The sequence below is a fragment of the Prionailurus bengalensis genome, chromosome F2, assembly GCF_016509475.1.
Source record: "Prionailurus bengalensis isolate Pbe53 chromosome F2, Fcat_Pben_1.1_paternal_pri, whole genome shotgun sequence".
NCBI lineage: Eukaryota > Metazoa > Chordata > Mammalia > Carnivora > Felidae > Prionailurus > Prionailurus bengalensis.
Window position 1 is genome coordinate 63,988,192 of NC_057353.1, and position 19,290 is coordinate 64,007,481.

The 19,290-nt window shown below is 45.7% G+C and overlaps 1 protein-coding gene across 5 annotated transcripts in view; it reads left to right on the forward strand.

The window, feature by feature from the left end:
* The first annotated feature begins 306 nt into the window (after window positions 1-306).
* COL14A1 (collagen type XIV alpha 1 chain) overlaps window positions 307-19,290 on the forward strand; it is a 222,287-nt gene continuing 203,303 nt past the window's right edge. Inside the window, exon 1 of one of the 5 annotated variants that reach the window (XM_043601666.1) lies at window positions 307-411. The gene's annotated coding sequence lies outside the window, so the exon portion shown is untranslated. Of the gene's footprint in view, window positions 630-910; window positions 1,021-19,290 lie in introns of those variants that run through there. The other 4 variants (XM_043601670.1, XM_043601671.1, XM_043601669.1 and 1 more) reach the window with 4 other exon arrangements.

Here is a 19,290-nt window from a genome sequence, read left to right on the forward strand (position 1 = left end):
CCTTGACGCGGGAAGACACGCCGGGTTTGGGGGACGGGTAGTGGGCGCACAGTAGCTGAGTCCTGGAGGGGGTGCCACACCTCGCAAAGCGGCCGCAGGGCCTGGCTCAGCAGCCCCACACTAGCCACGGTCCGAGGGGGCTCACGACACCCGGCTGCGGCGCGCACCTGGGGCCGCAGCCAGGTCAGGGGCGGCGCAGGGGAGGCGCCCGGGCGGGCTCCTCTAGTGGGGAGGGGGTGGGGAGAGGAGGAGGAGATAAGGTAGGGGGCGTTTGAGACTTAGGCCTGCCTCCCACCCCCCCCAACCTCCGCCCCCGCGGCCACCTTCCGCTCTATAATTGGCCGCCCGTTGGCCTTCCTTTCCTCTTATCTGATCCTGGGCGCCTGGCAGGAGGGAAGCGCCGGAGAGGAGGTAGCTCCGGGTTGCCGAGTGGGAGCTGGAGTGGGAGAGGGAGAGGGGGAGAGGGAATAGGGAAGAGGGAAAGGGAGAGCGAGAGGCTAATTAAAAGGGGCACAAGGCGGGAAGCGAGTGAGAGCAGTGCGCCGCCAAGAACCAACTCTCGGCGGAACTTGGATCCTACCTAGGCATCGAGAGGTCCCCAACCTGGGCTAGAACATTCCCCTGCACAGGTCAGTTCTAATGTTTCTCTGCCCTACTTCGGGCCGGCCTTGAAAAATCTATTTGTGAGGAAGGAAAAGTGGAGAGAGAGGGTGAGCCACCTGCAGACGCAGCGCAATTCCATGGACCTTATCAGAGCGGGCTCCCCGGATGGCCGGGGACCTCTGGGGTGGGATGGGCTGGTGCACCCAGATGCCTCCTAGCGGGGTTCGCTGGGCAGGGAGTTTGGAGGTGCTACGTGCTGCGAATGCAAAGCCAGTGTGATGCCTTGTGTTGCTCCCGGGAACTTTGCCCTGTACGTGGGTGCCTTGAGCGCGCGGCGGCAAGAAGAGGTTTTGGCTTGGAGTCACGGGCAATTCCAGCATTTCCAAGTGGAAGCGGCTTAGTCAAGGCGACAGTCTGGTGAGAAAGGGGTTTAGGAATTTGTCTTGGAGGGCTGTATATAAATAGACAGCACGCTCTTTTCATTTAGATTGTATTTGGGGGCTCTTGGAAGAGCAGTTGATAGAGGTCATGGGAGACCAAATTTACCCAGCCACAGATCAGCGCTGGGGTCAGGCGCTAGACGCAAAGAGGAGCAAAAAGAGCGCATAGATGGAGGACGTTGGCGGTAGCTGCTCTTCTGTGTCTGCGCCAGGAAACCCGGATGCTGCGGGCTTTTTTCTCGCCGGAGGTTGCGGCTTTGACGCGCACCGCCAGGCAGTGGTGTCGGAGGGTCTTCTCCGCCCTGGCTTTTCCGTCCCTCATCTCCTCCAGGTTTATCCCTCTGCACCCCTTCCCTGCTTGAAGCCTCCGGGTACGCACGCTGCCCCCGGGCAGGGATGCATCCAGGAGAGCTGGGCTTTGGCGTGCAGCGCGCACCGGCAGGGCAGGGTTAGGGAAGGGCCAGGAGGAACCGGCGTGGGGCCACAGGAGTGCCTTCTGTCCTAGGCGAGTCTGGACGCCGCCCGCAAGTCCAGGACTAGAGGCACTCGGACTGTAGTAGTGGGTTCTTGGGTCCTCTGTGTGAAGCACGCCCTGTGGCACACGAGCTCAGGGTTGACTGGGGGTCTCCCTTCCTACGTAGGCCCAGGCTTTGGACTTGTCTTTAGGGAAGATGCCCAAATGGAGCCCGTGTGCAGCTCTCACCGGGGGCCAGGATTTCCCCCCTGAAAATTGCTTCTGGAGCTGCTACTGAAAGCCTCATTCCCTCTGGAAGTTTTGGACTCCCTTTTGGAAGTTTTAGAGAGTCTGCTGGGCAGAGGCTGAAGGGGGAGGAACAGGGAGAGGGAGGAGCAGAGAAAGATAATGGGATAAGACTTGGTGGCAAAAATGCGAACAGATGTTCCTGAAACTCCCCTTTAAAGACTTTGGGGCCCCTCACCTAGGAAGGGCTTAGGAGGGCGCTTCCTAGTTTCAGCCTGTGACAAAGGGGTTGTATTCAAATCCAGCAAGCAGACTCGTGCTGGGTGCCATTAGGAAAATTGGTGTTCTGTTTCTGATAAGGTGGTCCAGTTGTGCACACAGAGAACTCACTGGTAAATTTAGAATGAGTGAATGAAGGAGTGACTGAATGAAGGGATAACGTTTGGACTTTTGCTTATTCCAAAACAGCAGCTTGGATGGATTTGCTCTGAATCTGGCCCTAATGGCTTGCTTACTGTCATAGGCTTCAGGATGTTTTTTTTCAACAGCTTTATTGAGATATTAATTCTTATACTATACAAGTATACAATTCCATGGTTTTTATATTCAGAGAGTATATTCACAGAGTGGTGCAGCCATCCCCACAATCAATTTTAGAACATTTTTATCATACTTATCATATTCCATACTTCTTGGCAGGAACTTCCCATTTCTTCTCAATCTGACCATCCCCCACCCCTCAGCCCCTGGCAACCACTGACCTATACTTTCTGTTGACATTTCATGTAAATGGAGGCATACGATATGCACGTGGTCCTTGTGACTGGCTTCTTTCACCTGGCAAAATGTTTTCAAGGTTTATCCATGTACAGTATACACACTCACTAAACACTGGGCATCTCTGTTTCTGCCTGGAGAGCCCTGTGCCAGGATGGACCTGAGCCTCCACTGCAGCCCTGGCCTCCTGGGGGTCCCTTTGGAAGGACGGGAGCCACACTGGTGAGGCCTCTCAGTAAATCCCCGAGAAGGCTTTCTTGGAACCCATCAGAATTCCTGGAACAATTTTGGGCAGGTCCCAGGCTTCAGGATTGATGGGAGGAGCCCTTTGGCCCTTTTCCTGCTGCTAACGGTCCAGCTGAGGATTTCGGAGAACTCTTGGGGCCTTCCACGTGCGCGTCTTGGTTTTCCGGATCAGCCAGGGCTGCCTGAAGAATGGGCTGAGCAAAGTGGTATGACTTAAGGGGCACTAGGTCAAGCCCCAGCCCACACACCAAAAAAAAAAAAAAAAAAATTCCTTGGGGTGTGTGCCCTTTGGCTCCTAAATGCTTCCTAATGTCACCTAGTAAAGCACAAAAATCTTTTGCCTGTTTTAAGCTGACAATTTTAGCAGTTATGTGACTCCAGAGCCACGTTTGCCGTCATTTTTATCCAAACGCAGCCAAATGACTGCTGTTTTCCTGGCCTGTTGTGTGTAACCCAAGATTCCTTTAAAGGACAAAGGCCTTCCTGAATTGCCGCAGGCTGAGGTGGTATTATTTGAGTACCGCTGAGCTAACAAATTATCTGAGATGAGGACAGTTTATATAGAACAAGGTTGTTGTTAAATGAGACACTAGATGGTGCCCCCAAGGTACAGAGGAGACAGCTGGAGTCCGGGGTGGGGAGTGGAGAGCTTAAAGGAAAATGACAAAAACAAACTTCCTCCTTGGCAGTTTTGCCCTTGATAGTGCTGGGTGTCGGGAAAACAATCTCTTCTTGCTTCTTCTATAACTAAATACAAAGTGGCAGGGATCCAGTTACTCTTCTGTATACAATAAGCCTTGAGTGAAGACCAACCTGTTCCAGCGGAGGTGGTGAGTGTGTGTGTGTGTGTGTGTGTGTGTGTGTGTGTGTGTGTGTGAAAGAGAGAGAGAGAGAGAGTACTGGCATTTTTTTTTGAATACCTATTGAATACCTGCCTTTTTGTCTTTCAGAAACACATTTAAGTCTCTCAAATACTTGCAGAAGTAAATATTATTCTTCTTTTAGAGTTCACATCACTGAGCTCCCAGGATAGAACTACCTTGCCTGGGGTCACAAAACAGACACACGGTTAAGGAAAGTCTGTATAAGATTTGAATGGGAATGCCTGGGTGGCTCAGCTGGTTAGGTGTCAGGCTCTTGATTTTGGCTAGGGTCATATTCCTCAGGTTGTGGGATTCAGCCCTGCATGGGGCTTCATGCTGGGCATGGGTCCTGTTTGAGATATTCTCTCTCTCTCTCTCTCTCTCTCTCTCTCTCTCTCTCTCCCTTTCCCTCTCCCCTGTCCCTGGCTTGCTCTCTGTCTCTGTCTCTCTCTCAGTCTCTAAAAATTAAAAAAAAAAAAAAAGATTTGAACCCAGATCCCACTGGATATATTCTCCATCAGCTTCTTTGATGGGGTTGGGGAGGGGTGTGTGAATGACATGGACGATGTCAACTGAGGCCATACAGTCTAGTAGCTGAAACAGGGGATGGAACTTGCTCCTCTGTGCCCCTGTCCATGTTTCTTAACCTCTCTGAGCTTTATTTTCGTCATCTAGAAGACAGGGATAACAATAGCCACACTGGAGGGTCAAGATCTATGATCCAGTACAGAGCCTGAAAAACAAAAATGGCTGCTCTCATCCCTTATTCTCCCTTCCCACTTTCCCCCCTCTCTCTTTCTCTTCTCCATTTTTGAGAGGGTGGTGACTAGAAAGGCCATGGGAATTTCTGAGAGTTGAGGGTCTAAGTCAGGACTTGGAGACTAGACTCCCCATTTCTTCAAGGTGATTTTTTTTTTTTTAATTTTTTTTCAACGTTTATTTATTTTGGGGACAGAGAGAGACAGAGCATGAACGGGGGAGGGGCAGAGAGAGAGGGAGACACAGAATCGGAAACAGGCTCCAGGCTCTGAGCCATCAGCCCAGAGCCTGACGCGGGGCTTCAAGGTGATTTTTTTTATCTATGCTCTTGGCAAGCTTAGCCGTCAGTGGGCCTTTGTTGGATCTATCTGTTATGCCCAGAATTCGTGATCCCCAAAGACCACTAGGGAGCCGAGTCCGATGCAAAAGCAAAGAGCCTTTATTCGAGCTAGCTCGAGCTCAATCCCCTACCTGCACCGACGCAGCGGTGAGATACCAGGGAAAGAGAGCGAGTTTCAAAAGCACAAAGGTTTTATAGGGGTCTAGGGGCAGCCGATTGGCTGGGGAAGTGGCGTGTTTTGATCAGGAAGCTTGAATGGGTGAGCGGGAGGTCACTCAAAGGGAGGAGGCGTGGTCTAGGTGAAGGACACAGAACAAGATGGAGTCGGCTGGTGTAGGCCCGCCCTTTCATTCCCCCCTTGTCATGTAGCTTACGGACCCAATCATGGGACCGGCTGCATTTATGGTGACAAAGAGAGCAGAGTCTGGAGGTTTACGCAAAGTTCTGGGAAGCAAGTGTCCCTGGGGTGGCTCTGGGAGGTCTGATTAAGTATTGTCTCTGAGCTGGTGTCTATGATCTGCCAGGTGATGTTTTGGGGGGCATATGAGCAATGACAAGCAGAGTTAACAGAGTTACCAATATTAGGTGGGTCGAATGTGCTGTAGCTTGAGCTTGAGCGGGTTATGTTGGTCCCGACTGATGGCCCATCGCGTGACGAAGTCCTTCCGGATCGAGGAGGGGTCCGCTGGCTGGGCGTGGGTGTGATGGACCCAGGTCGCAATGCCGTCTACCTTGAGAGCGGTGGGGGTTGTCAACACCACGATGTAGGGTCCCTTCCAGCGCGGCTCGAGAGTCTCTCGGTGGTGCCTCTTGACGTAGACCCAGTCTCCCGGCCTGTACTGATGAGGTGTCGGGATCGGGCCAGCCTCGTAGATGGCACGGAGACGCGGCCAAATGTCCTCGTGCGCCCTCTGGAGCCCGCTCAAGGAAAGAAAAAGTTCTTGATCTTTAAACTCAGCAATAAGTTCAGCTCGAAGGCTGGGAATAACAGGGGGTGGCCTGCCAAACATGATCTTGTAGGGAGTAAAACCCAGAGTGTAAGGAGTGTTTCTAACCCGGTAAAGGGCAAACGGTAGGAGAGTCACCCAGTCCCCGCCAGTCTCCATGGTTAATTTGGTAAGGGTCTCTTTTAGGGTTCTATTCATTCTTTCTACCTGTCCTGAGCTCTGGGGCCTATAAGCACAATGTAATTTCCAGTTTGCCCCCACCACCTTGGCTACTGCCTGTGTTACCTGCGAGATAAAAGCTGGTCCATTGTCTGATCCTACCAGGGCAGGAAAACCATACCTGGGTAAGATGTCTTCTAGTAGCTTCTTAGCCACCGTCTGAGCCGTTTCATGCTTGGTTGGGTATGCCTCCACCCAGCCAGAGAAGGTGTCTGTAAATACTAAAAGATATTTAAAACCATACTTTCCTGGTTTGACTTCAGTGAAGTCGACTTCCCATTGGGCTCCCGGTCTGGTGCCTCTGAGCCTGGTTCCTTTTTTATTTGATGTGGCCCTCGCGTTGGTGAGTTGGCAGGTCTTGCAGGCAGATACAATTTGCTCTATTTTGGTGTCCTGTTGGTGAATCTTAATTCTGGCATGTCGGATTAAGTCTTTTAATTTTCGGGCCCCCATGTGAGTAGACCGATGCATGTGCTCTAATATTGAGACTCCGAGCTGGTCTGGCAACACGAGCTCCTTGTTAGGTGTATACCACCATCCCTTTATCTCCTGGGCCATGGGGAGTTTCTTGATCCGCTGTAATTCCTCCTGGGAGTACTTGGGCTGGTCTGGTAAAACTGGGTCTCCCGGGTCTGGTAGTTGTATGGTCATGGTGGGGACTGGAGTAAGGGCTACTGCCTTGGCTGCCTGGTCAGCCTTTCGATTACCTCTAGTTACTGGGTTATCAGCTTTTTGGTGCCCTTGGCAGTGGATAATGGCTAGCTTGGCAGGAAGCCATAAGGCCGTAAGCAGGTTAAGTATCTCCTGCTTATTTTTTATAGTCCGTCCTTCTGCCGTCAGTAACCCCCTCTCCTGATAAATTGCCCCATGAATATGAGCTGTGGCAAATGCATAACGGCTGTCTGTGTAGATGTTGAGCCGTTTTCCAGCTCCCAGCATCAGCGCCTTGGTGAGGGCTATGAGCTCTGCTCGCTGGGCTGACGTTCCGGAGGGTAGAGCCTCCGCCCATACGGTATCGGTTTCGGTGACCACCGCTGCACCCGCATACCTGTGTCCGCCTCGCACAAAGCTGCTGCCATCAGTGAACCAAGTAGCCTCAGCATCGGGGAGGGGCCGGTCGGTCAGGTCCGTTCGGAATCCATGTACTTGTTCCAGGATTCCCGCACAGTCATGTAATGGAGCACCTAGGTCAGGGTCAGGCAGCAGGGTTGCAGGATTGAGGGCTGCACTGGGGTGGAACCGCACTCGTGGAGGGTTGAGTAGGAGGCTCTGGTAATGAGTCATGCGTGTATTGCTCATCCATCTATCTGGAGGCTGTTTCAGGACCCCTTCAATAGCGTGTGGGGTCGTGATCCAGATCTCCTGTCCTAGGGTCAGTTTGTCTGCATCCTTGACTAGGAGTGCTGTCGCTGCAATAATTCTTAGGCATGGCGGCCAGCCGGCAGCCACTGGGTCTAGTTTCTTAGACAGGTAAGCCACTGGACGGTTCCAGGGGCCTAAGGCTTGAGTTAGAACTCCTTTTGCTATTCCCTTATGCTCGTCTACAAAGAGGTGGAAGGGCTTCGTAATGTCCGGTAGGCCCAGGGCTGGGGCACTTAGGAGGGCCCTTTTTAACTGATTAAAGGCAGTTTCTTCTTTTTCAGCCCATTTAAATGTTTTCCCCTCTTTGGTAGCTTCATATAGAGGCCTGGCGATCTCAGCAAAACCTGGAACCCAGAGGCGGCAGTAGCCGGCTGATCCTAGGAATTCCCTCACTTCTCTTCGGGAGGTGGGAGTAGGGATCTTTAGGACAGTTTCTTTTCTGGCTTCTGATAACCGCCGCTGTCCACCCTCCAGGATATATCCCAGGTAACTTACCCTCTCCCTGCATATCTGAGCCTTCTTCACGGATGCGCGGTATCCTAAGGCCCCCAGGGTAGCCAGCAGGTCCTGGGTCCCTCGCTCACAGTCTTTGGCAGTGTCGGCAGCAATCAGGATGTCATCTACATACTGTAGAAGGGTGAGGCCAGGTTGCTCCCTTCTGTACTCACCCAGGTCCTCGTGTAGTGCCTCGTCGAAGATGGTGGGTGAATTTTTGAATCCCTGAGGTAGCCGTGTCCAGGTGAGTTGTCCACTGTAGCCCTCCTCCGGATCATGCCACTCGAAGGCGAACAAGGGTTGGCTCTGGGGTGCCAGCGGCAGACTGAAGAAGGCATCCTTTAAATCTAGTACAGTATACCAGACCCTAGAGGGCGCTAAGGAGCTCAAGAGAGTATATGGGTTGGGAACAGTTGGGTGTATGTCCACGACCCTCTTATTTACTTCCCGGAGGTCTTGTACCGGTCGGTAGTCATTTGCGTGAGGCTTTTTGACCGGCAGTAAGGGGGTGTTCCAGGCAGACTGGCAAGGAACTAGTACCCCTAGGCTTCGTAGTCTCCGGATGTGTGGCTGGATCCCCTTCCGGGCCTCCTGAGACATGGGGTATTGTTTGATCCTTACCGGACTCTCTCCTGGCTTGAGCTCTACCAGGACTGGGGTCCTATGAGCGGCTAGTCCCATCCCCCCTGTCTCTGCCCAAACCGAGGGGAATTCTTGTAGCCATCTGTCTATATTATCCTCTCTCGGGAGCGCCTCCTGGTGGAGGAGATATTCATCCTCCAGTTTCATGGTCAGGACCTGGATGGTGTGGCCCTTGCCATCGGTGACCTGAGGCCCCCCTTGTCTGAAAGTTATCTGAGCTCCAATCTTGGTCAGTAAGTCCCGTCCTAACAGCGGGTAGGGGCATTCTGGTATTACCATAAAGGAGTGGGATACCCGGCCCGTTCCCAAATCTACTGTTCTTCGGGTAGTCCATGAATACTGGCTCATACCAGTTGCCCCTTGTACCCAGGACTTCTTGCTAGCTAGTTTTCCTTGTGGGGTGCGGAGGACCGAATGTTGTGCTCCGGTGTCGACAAGGAAGTCAATAGGGGTCCCCTCCACTTTAAGAGTTACCCTGGGTTCGGGGAGAGGGTCCGAACCCTGACTCCCCTAATCACTTAGTTCATCCAGCTCTAGGACTTTTACTCGATCCGTCTTGCTTCCCTTCCCGCCGGCCCTTTTCAGACAATCTCGGGCCCAATGCCCTATCTCCTTGCAGTATGCGCACTGATCCTTCTGCAGCCTCTGCTTCCCCCCCTTGGTGGTGCTTTTACCTTTTCTTGCGTCGCCTGCCAGTTGCCGGAGACGGCAGTCTCGTTCCTCGGGGAAGTCAGCAGTGGTAGCTAGCAGTATTCTGGCCAGGTCTCGAGTCTGCTTACTGCTGGTAGCCGCCATGGCGCGAGCCTGCTTGTCCTCAGGAGGCTCCCGGTTATTATATACCTTTTCAGCTACCACCAGTAAGTCCTGCAGACTTTTTTCTCCTAGTCTATCTATTTTCTGTAATTTTCTCCTAATGTCTACGGCTGATTGGTTTACAAAGGCCATGATAACAGCTGCCTTGCTTTCCGGAGCCTCTGGATCCATGGGGGTATAGGTACGGAATGCCTCCATGATCCTTTCTAAAAAGGCAGCCGGAGATTCATCTTTTCCCTGTTGTACATTTCCTACCTTGGCCAAATTGGTTGGCTTTCTAGCAGCCATTCGGAGACCCCCCATTAGAGTCTGGCGGTAGACCCGGAGCCTCTCCTTACCTTCTGCCGTGTTGAAATCCCACTGGGGCCGAGTTAAGGGGAAGGAGGCATCTATCTGAGCCTGGTTGGTGGTGGGATTCCCGTCTGCGCCCGGAACTAGTTTTCGGGCCCCATTGAGGATTCTTTCTCTTTCTTCAGTCGTGAACAGGACCTGCAAAAGCTGCTGGCAATCATCCCACGTGGGCTGATGGGTAAAAAGAACAGAGTCTAATAAATCAATAAGCCCTGCCGGTTTCTCGGAAAACTTAGGATTCTGAGCTTTCCAATTGTAGAGGTCACTAGTGGCGAAAGGCCAATAGTGATGGGGCTGATTCCCCTCCGCGTCTGGGGGTCCGGTGGCTCGCAGGGGCAGAATAGTGGAGTCGGCGGCGGAGGCGGATTGCTCCCTCTGAGCCCTTTGTCTGGTAAAGGGCGGGCTTCCCCCTGGAGCGTTTCCGCCTCCCGCTCTCGGAACAGCGTCTGCCTCCCCCGGAGGGGGAGGATGGTGTTCTTCCGGCATCCTAGAGGGGTTATACGGGGGAGGAAAAATTAATTCTTCTTCAGTACCCCCCTGTAAGACAGGGTAGAGGGGTGCTGAAGGCTGGATAAGACGTTTCCTCTTCTCTGTCTCCTGCAAAACAAGAATGGGTTTTGGCTCTGGGGGGAGCAGGGTTAGGAAGGGCTTAAGCCAAGAGGGTGGGTAGAGGCGTAGTCTGAGTCTGTCCCATAACATCCGTCCAGTAAGTCCACAGAGCAAAACAGAGAAACACAAAAACAGACAAACAGAGGGCCCCTAGAAAGTCTTCCAACTCCATGGAAGCAAAACTGAAAGCTAGCTTAGACCTTTGAGGGGATTCCACGTCCCTCCAAAACCGATGAGGGGATTCCACGTCCCTCCAAAACCGATGAGGGGATTCCACGTCCCTCCAAAACCGATGAGGGGATTCCACGTCCCTCCAAAGACGACGGCCTCACGCCGACCAGCGGGAGCGACCCGCCTCGTCTCAGACCTTTGAGGGGATTCCACGTCCCTCCGAAACAGATGAGGGGATTCCACGTCCCTCCAGAAGGGAGAATCGGAACGTCTTCCGAAACTCCCGGCCCGTGGCCCTCCAGTGCGTCCACTTAGACCGCGTCGGGCACTACCAGAATTCCAGAAATGAGCTCACACAGAAAAGACAGAACAAACAGACACTAACCGTGGCCAGTCAGGCTCTCCGGGTCGGGGGTCCCTTGGGGGTCTTGGGGATCCCGGGCCGAGCCCCCAAATGTTATGCCCAGAATTCGTGATCCCCAAAGACCACTAGGGAGCCGAGTCCGATGCAAAAGCAAAGAGCCTTTATTCGAGCTAGCTCGAGCTCAATCCCCTACCTGCACCGACGCAGCGGTGAGATACCAGGGAAAGAGAGCGAGTTTCAAAAGCACAAAGGTTTTATAGGGGTCTAGGGGCAGCCGATTGGCTGGGGAAGTGGCGTGTTTTGATCAGGAAGCTTGAATGGGTGAGCGGGAGGTCACTCAAAGGGAGGAGGCGTGGTCTAGGTGAAGGACACAGAACAAGATGGAGTCGGCTGGTGTAGGCCCGCCCTTTCACTATCCAGGCAGGTGTCTCTAACTTTCAATTTTTGGGAGCAGCGCTTGGTCTCTTGCTTCCCAGAAATTACCTGGATTGTTTATGAAAATTGATCTAGAGGGAGGCTGGGCTTTGCTGAGTCCATCGATTGTCTTAGGATGTGTCTATAACTAGGGGCACTAAGGGGACACTATTAGACAACCGTCTGTTCCTTCCTGGGTGGCTCTCTGTCTGTTTTTATAGACAGATTGATAATCTACATTGAAATGAATTGATACCTAAAAAGAGTTTACTGCAGGTTTTTGGCTTCCATTCTTCCTCAACTTCCCTGAGCTGCCTCCTGCCATGTACCAAAATTGTGCCAACCATTCAAAATACAATACGCGTTGGTAGGTGAAATACAAATAGCCAATTACAGTACAGTGTTAGGTGCTTCAGAGTGCAGTATAAAGATTACTACCATAGGCCCCATGGTGGAGCATGTAACCCACACCTGGGAGATCAGGGAAGCCTTCCTAAAGGATGAGATACCTACACTGAGATGTGCAGCTACTTATAGTATAGAGTTTAGTTAAAGACAACCCTCCAGGGGTGCCTGGGTGGCATAGTCGGTTAAGCGTCCGACTTCAGCCAGGTCACGATCTTGCGGTCCGTGAGTTCGAGCCCCGCGTCAGGCTCTGGGCTGATGGCTCAGAGCCTGGAGCCTGTTTCCGATTCTGTGTCTCCCTCTCTCTCTGCCCTTCCCCCGTTCATGCTCTGTCTCTCTCTGTCCCAACAATAAATAAACGTGGAAAAAAAAATTTTAAAGACAACCCTCCATTTCTTTGACCAAGGAGTTATGTCAGTCCTTAAAAAAAGAAGGAGGTAAAAAGAAAGAGCCAGCTCATGGATCATTCCTGAATCAAGGAGTTGTCACTCTAATTTGTCATGCTTTGGGGATGGCTGTGCCTTCTATCCTGTAGAACTTACAGTACCTAGTTTAAGATTGAGCGGTCTTCTGAGGTCAATTTGCAGTCAAGTCCCTTGCATTTGAGTCATTCACAGGACTGCTGTTAATCTACATAGGGTCTTTCTATGAATTAGAAAAAGGTGGTCTCTCTGGGCAAACCCATGCCATTGGAAGAAGAAAATAGTACCCTTTCCTCTGAATAACACAGCTTTGCATTCAACTCGGAAAGCAGAGTGCCAGTTTCAAGCATCGCTCACTCTCGGCCAAGTGCAAATTGTACAGTGCATCAACTGTAACCTATACACATCAGCCCTGATCATTCAGTCATCTATTATTCAATCAATCAACACTTATTCATGACCTATTATGCACTTTGAACCTTTTTTATTATGGGCTAAGCTGCCATCTAGATGTCTTATAGTATCCAAAACCCAGAAGGTAAAAATAGTTACCAAGGCTCTGTGGTTTGCTGGAGAGTTACGCTGGACAGAGGGGTAGATGCAATCCGTTGGGAGGTCTGCAGTGAGGGATCTAAGCCAGTGCTAGGCAAATTATAGTCTGCTGATTGGTGTCTATCCACAAACTGTTACTTCTGCCTGCTGAGATAAAACTGTACCAGGATGTAAATCAAATATGTCAGTAAGCAAACTGTTAGTTCAGCATAGATATTTTTTTTTCATAGCAAAGCTTTCTTGAAGAAGAAAGCAAACCAATGCATTGATTTACATTTTGGCATAATTTCCTTATCTCATCGTTCATAGACTGAACTATTTTGAGGACTACCAATCTAGGCAACACTGGCCCATATTTGGCCAGGAAGGTGATCTTGGATCCTTTCTGTCTTTCTCTCTTTTTTTTAATGTTTATTTACTTTTGAGAGAGAGAGGGAGAGAGAGCGAGCAGGGGAGGGGCAGAAAGAGAGGGAGACACAGAATCTGATATAAGTCTGTATAAGATTTGAACATGGGGCAGTATGTACTGTCTTCCTCTTTCCTTTGTTTTTTTCTGTATTTTTACTACTTTCTCGTCTTTATAATTTTTCCTCTCCTCCCTGTTTCCTTATTTCTAGCTTACTGCTTCTTTTCTTTCTACTTTGATGTTGTGAATTTGATAGTTTTTTTATTTTTTTTTTGTAATTTAAGAAGCAAAGTGAGAGGAGCCCAAATGTTTAAGTAATGAAAATAGAAAACAATCACAAAATTACAGGAATTTATAAGAATTGAATACTAATTACAATTATTGTATGTTGATAAATTAGAAAACAAGGATGAAATGGATTACTTTTAAGCAAAGTACAAATTAGTAAAACATCCTAAGTTTATAGAAATTATAAATAAGACAACAGGCATAAAAAATTTGAAAAATTTGTTAAAAAGTAGCCTCCCCCTTGGGGCACCCAGGTGGCTCAGTCTGTTGAGCATCTGACTTCGGCCCAGGTCATGATCTCACAGTTCGTGAGTTCGAGCCCCGCATCGGGCTCTGTGCTGACAGCTCAGAGCCTGGAGCCTGCTTCAGATTCTGTGTCTCCCTCTCTCTCTGCCCCATCCCCACTCATGCTCTGTCTCTCTCTCTCTGTCTTAAAAGTAAATAAAACATTAAAAACAATTAAAAGAAAAAAGTAGCCTCCCCCAAATCCCAAACTTCCATGATTTTGTAATTAAATGGTTAACAAAAATGTACAAGAAATCAATAATACCAATACTGTTATAACTGTTCCAAAGGACCATTTACAGAAAGAAAGGAAAAATCAAAATTAAATTTATGAAATCAGAAAAATAATGCTGATATACACACTTGACACAGCATAAAAAGAAAGCTACAAACTAATCTCACTTATTAATATTAGTGCATTTATTCATATGAAAATTTTATTAGCAAGTTTTATCAAAGAATAATCTGCCTCTCTATTGTCACTGCAGTTGCTTTTATAGTAAGGCTTGTTATCAGGAATTATGAGTCATCTGACTTTGTTCTCCTTTTCAAAGATTGTTTTGATTGTTCTAAGTCCTTTGCATTTCCCTGCAAATTTTTTGAACCAATTAGTTAATTTCTATAAAAAATGACCTGAAATTTTGATTAAACTTGCTTTGAACATATAGATTAATTTGAAGACATTTTAACAATTGGGTTTTCAATCCATGAACATAGTATACTGGGTTTTTCAATCCATGAGCATAGTATACTACTCGATGTATTTAATTAAGCCTTTTTAAATTTCTCTCAGGAATTCAGTTTTGTATTTTTATAGTTTTTACATCAAAGAGTGTAGAGCATACCATGTCTTAATTGATTTTTAAGTATTTTGTGTTTTTTGATGTTATCATATATGGAATTTTAAAAACTATTTTCTTTTCCATTTGTTTGTTGCTATAAGAATATGATTAATTTTCACCTATTGATCTGTGTTCTGCAGACTTCCTAAATTTACTTATTAGTTCAAGTAGGTCTTTTTTTTCTTTGATATGTTTTTTTTTTTATGAAATTTATTGACAAATTGGTTTCCGTACAACACCCAGTGCTCATCCCAAAAGGTGCCCTCCTCAATACCCATCACCCACCCTCTCCTCCCTCCCACCCCCATTTGATATGTTCTTTAGGGTTTTCTGTGCAAAAAATCATGTTGGTTTTATTTATTTATTTATTTTTTAATTTTTTTTTTCAACGTTTATTTATTTATTTTTTGGGGGGGACAGAGAGAGACAGAGCATGAACGGGGGAAGGGCAGAGAGAGAGGGAGACACAGAATCGGAAACAGGCTCCAGGCTCTGAGCCATCAGCCCAGAGCCTGACGCGGGGCTCGAACTCACGGACCGCAAGATCCTGACCTGGCTAAAGTCGGATGCTTAACCGGCTGCGCCACCCAGGCGCCCCCATGTTGGTTTTAAATAAAGATACTTTTACTTTTGCCTTCCCATTATTTCTGCCTTTTCTTTTCTTTTCTTTCTTTTTTTTTTCCACCTTATTGCCCTGGTTAAGACCTCTAGTACAATGTTGAATGAAATGGTAAACATGTTACAATGCTGACATCCATTTCCTTTTTTTTTTGTTTCATTCAGAAGGAAATTTTTTTAATTTCTTTTTTCAATTAATTTCTTTTTTATTTTACATCCAAGTTAGTATATAATGCAACAATGATTTCAGGAGTAGATTCCTTAATGCCCCTTACCCATTTAGCCCATCCCCCCTCCCACAACCCCTCAAGCAACCCTGTTTGTTCTCTATATTTAAGAGTCTCTTATGTTGTCCCCCTCCCTGTTTTTATATTATTTTTGCTTGCCTTCCCTTATGTTCATCTGTTTTGTATCTTAAAGTCCTCATATGAGTGAAGTCATATGATATTTGTCTTTCTCTGACTAATTTCGATTAGCATAATACCCTCTAGTTCCATCCATGTAGCTGCAAATGGCAAGATTTCATTCTTTTTGATTGCTGAGTAATACTCCAATATATATATATCTATATATATATATACCACATCTTCTCTTTCCATTCATCCATCGATGGATTTTTGGGCTCTTTCCATACTTTGGCTATTGTTGATAGTGCTGCTATAAACATTGGGGTGAATGTGACCCTTCGAAACAACACACCTGTATACCTTGGATAAATACCTAGTAGTGCAATTGCTGGGTCATAGGGTAGTTCTAGTTTTACTTTTTTGAGGAAACTCCCTACTGTTTTCCAGAGTGGCTTCACCAGTTTGCATTCCCATCCATTTCCTATTCTTGATCTTAGGAGAAAAGCATTCAATATTTCTCCATTATATATGATTTTTTTTCATAGATGCCCTTTGTCAGATTAATAAAGTTCCCCTCTATTATTCGTTTGCTAGGTTTCTTTTAAATCATGAATGGGTAGTGAATTTTCTCAAGTGTTTTCTCTGTTTCTATTGAGAGGATATGTATATTTATTTATATATTGTCTAACATGCTGAGTGATATTGATTTTAAAATATTAAACTAGTCATAACATTTCTTGAATATACCCCATTTGGTAATGATTTTTATATATATTGGTGAATGGATTTTTTATCTATGTTCATGAAGGACATCCTGTAATTTAAATTTTTTGTAATGACATTGGTTTTTGATAAAAAGATACTAGTTCACCTCTGTTTTCTGAAAAGTTTTGTGTGGAATTGATATTATATCTCCCTTAAATATTTGATAGAATTCACTAGTGAAACCATCTCTAACTTTGCTTAACATATGTATACATATATATACATATATATTCATAAAAAGAAAAAAATATATATATTTGAGTATAATTGGCACACAATGTTACATTAGTCTCAGATTTACAACAGGTGTGATTCAACAAGTTTATACATTATACATTATATTATGTTATGTTATGTTCACCACAAGTGTAGCCACCATCTGTCCTGATACATTACCATTATAATGTCACTGACATATTCTTTATGCTGTGTCTTTTATTCTCATGACCTATTCATTCCATAACCACAAGCCTGTATATCTCACTCCCCTTCACCCATTTTGCCCAATTCCCATTCCCCTCCCCTCTGGCAACCATTAGGTTGTGAATATTTTTAATAACAAATTTAATCTCTATAATACATATAGGGCTGTTTGGATTTTCTGTTTCTTCATATGTCTGTTTTAGCAAGTTCAGTGTTTCAAAGATTTTTTCCAATTTAACTAAATTCTTGGACTTACTGGCATAAAGTTATTAATGTTTTTCCTTTTTATCATTTGTTGGTTTGTGAAATATGTAGTGATATAATTTCTTTTATTCCTGGTATTGTTAGTTGTGTTCCCTATCTTTGTTTCTTGATCACTCTTTCTTAAGATCTTTCAAGTTTATTACTATTTCAGAGAAGCAAATTTTGGCTTTGTTAATTTTCACTAATATGAGTTTATGTAGTTCCTTGGTTTGTACTCTTTATTAATCCCTTTCTTCAATTTAATTTGGATTTAATTTGCTCTTTTTTTCCTGGCTTTTTTAGGTAGAACATTAGATCAGTGATTTTAAATGTTTTTTCTTTTTTATGTAAATATTTTAACTTAGAGATTTCTCTCTAATCCCTCAACTGCATTCCACAGATGTTCATGTGTTGTCTTTTTATTTTTATTGACTTCCAAATATTTTTAATTTCTATTGTGATTTCTTCTTTGACCTATGGATTAATTAGAAACATGTTCAATCTCTAGATACTTTGAATTTTTAAAGATATTGTAATATTTTTGATTAAAAAAAATTTTTTTTAAATGTTTATTTACTTTTGAGAGAAAGAGGCAGAGACAGAATGTGAGCGGGGGTGGGCAGAGAGCCAGGGAGACACAGAATCCGAAGCAGGCTCCAGGCTCTGAGCTGTCAGCACAAAGCCCTATGCAGGGCTCGAACTTGTGAACCATGAAATCATGACCTGAGCTGAAGTTAGACACTTAACCAGCTGAGCCACCCAGGTGCCCCTGATATTGTTGGCTTGTAATTTAATTCTGTTACTGTCAGAAACCATACTCTGTAAACTTTCAAGCTTTTGAAATTTTTTGAATCCCATTTTATTGTCCAGTATATGGCCCGTTTTATAAAACTTTCTGTGTACACTTAAAAAAAAAGAAGTACATTCTGCAGTTGTTGGATGTAATGATCATTACAGATTAATTTGGTGGTAGAGTTATTCACATCTGCTGTGTTGTTATTGATATTTTGTCTAGTTTTTCAGTCAGTTTCTGAGAGAAGTGTTAACATCTGTAATTTTGCTTATTATTCCTTTCTTTAGTTTATCATATTGTGCTTCATGTATTTTGAAGCTCTACTATTAAATGCACACACATTTATGATGGCTAAGTTTTCTTGATTATTTGACTCTTTACTATTCTGAAGTATCCAGGATTTGAGGAGAGTTTTTATGCTGATTTTATTTCTCCTCATTGTGGCACACTCGTCTCTGACATGTCCCTTCTCAATTTGCAGTTTCTAGAGTTCCTGAACTCTTTTTGCCCTTTGATACTTTATGCTAATAAGACTATGGCTTTCCACTTAATTTCTGGTCACAATGCCATGCGCAATGGGGAGTTCACTGGGGGCAGGGGTGGGGGGTGGGAAAGGCTAATCACCAAACTAATAGCATCAAAGCTAGGTCTTCTTTATTCCTAACGTAGAGTTGTTTTCTACTATGTCATGGTGCTCACAGATAAGAGTAATAATCACTAACTTCCTCTGGGGCTTAAGTCAACCTCATTAGCCAATCCTAGAAACTTCTTTGGTTATTCTGGATGTGAGGAGGGTGGTATTTTCACTGCAGAGAAGAAATAAAGAATGCTAAACGATGTTAACACACTGGACCAAAGCAATAGATCTAAAAACTATAGACCTGTTTTTAGTCTTTGCTTTTTTATCTGCAAATCTGTATGACCTAGATAATCAGTTGACTATAAAATTCTCCTTTTATAAAGTGAACATTAAAGTATAAACAGTAGAGGGTTGGAGAAAGCATCTTAGAGGTCATTTTGTCCAGTTCCCTTTCCCTTCTATAGTATCTCTTATAGGCTACTGCCTCAGAACTTCTAGTAAAAGAGAAGACCCAGTTCTAAGTTAGAGAGTTTTTACATCTAAATCCACATCTCTTTGGGTTGGTTCATTGATTCAACTTCGATTTGCAGAAGTTGCACAAAATAGCTTGTTTTATTTTCTATGTGAAATCTCTTCAAGTATTTGAAGACATTCATCATATGCCTCTGATTCTTATTTTTCCTAGGCTTAAAACATGCTTCAACATTCCCATTTTTTTTCACATCCTCATTTCTTTTAAATCTTTGCATGAACTTGTCAACTAGAACTGCTAAGTCTTTTTTTTTAAAGTCTATGAGTTGCTCTTAAGTCAAATTTTTCACATGCTCGTATGGTTGATGATTTTCAATCTATATAGAGCTGTCATGTAGGAAATGATAAAACATGGATAGGAGCATATTTTGAAAAGTTTAAAGCAGTTCACTCATGCGAATAATTGTGTCTCTGTCATTATCTGGGTCTTCGGTTTTTACCTAAGCCTTTTGCCAAGTTAGTCCTACAACCGTAACATGATGGGATAGATAAAGACATCCTGCATTTCCTTCCTCCTTTAGTGTCTACTCCAGTAGCAAAATTTATTGATTCTATCATTCCCTTGTCCTTCATGTTCTTAGAATGTGTTGCTAACTTGGAACTAGTTAGAACTTTCTGAGAGCTACCTTTGTTCTAAATACATTATCTGCATTATCTCAATCACTGTATCAGATA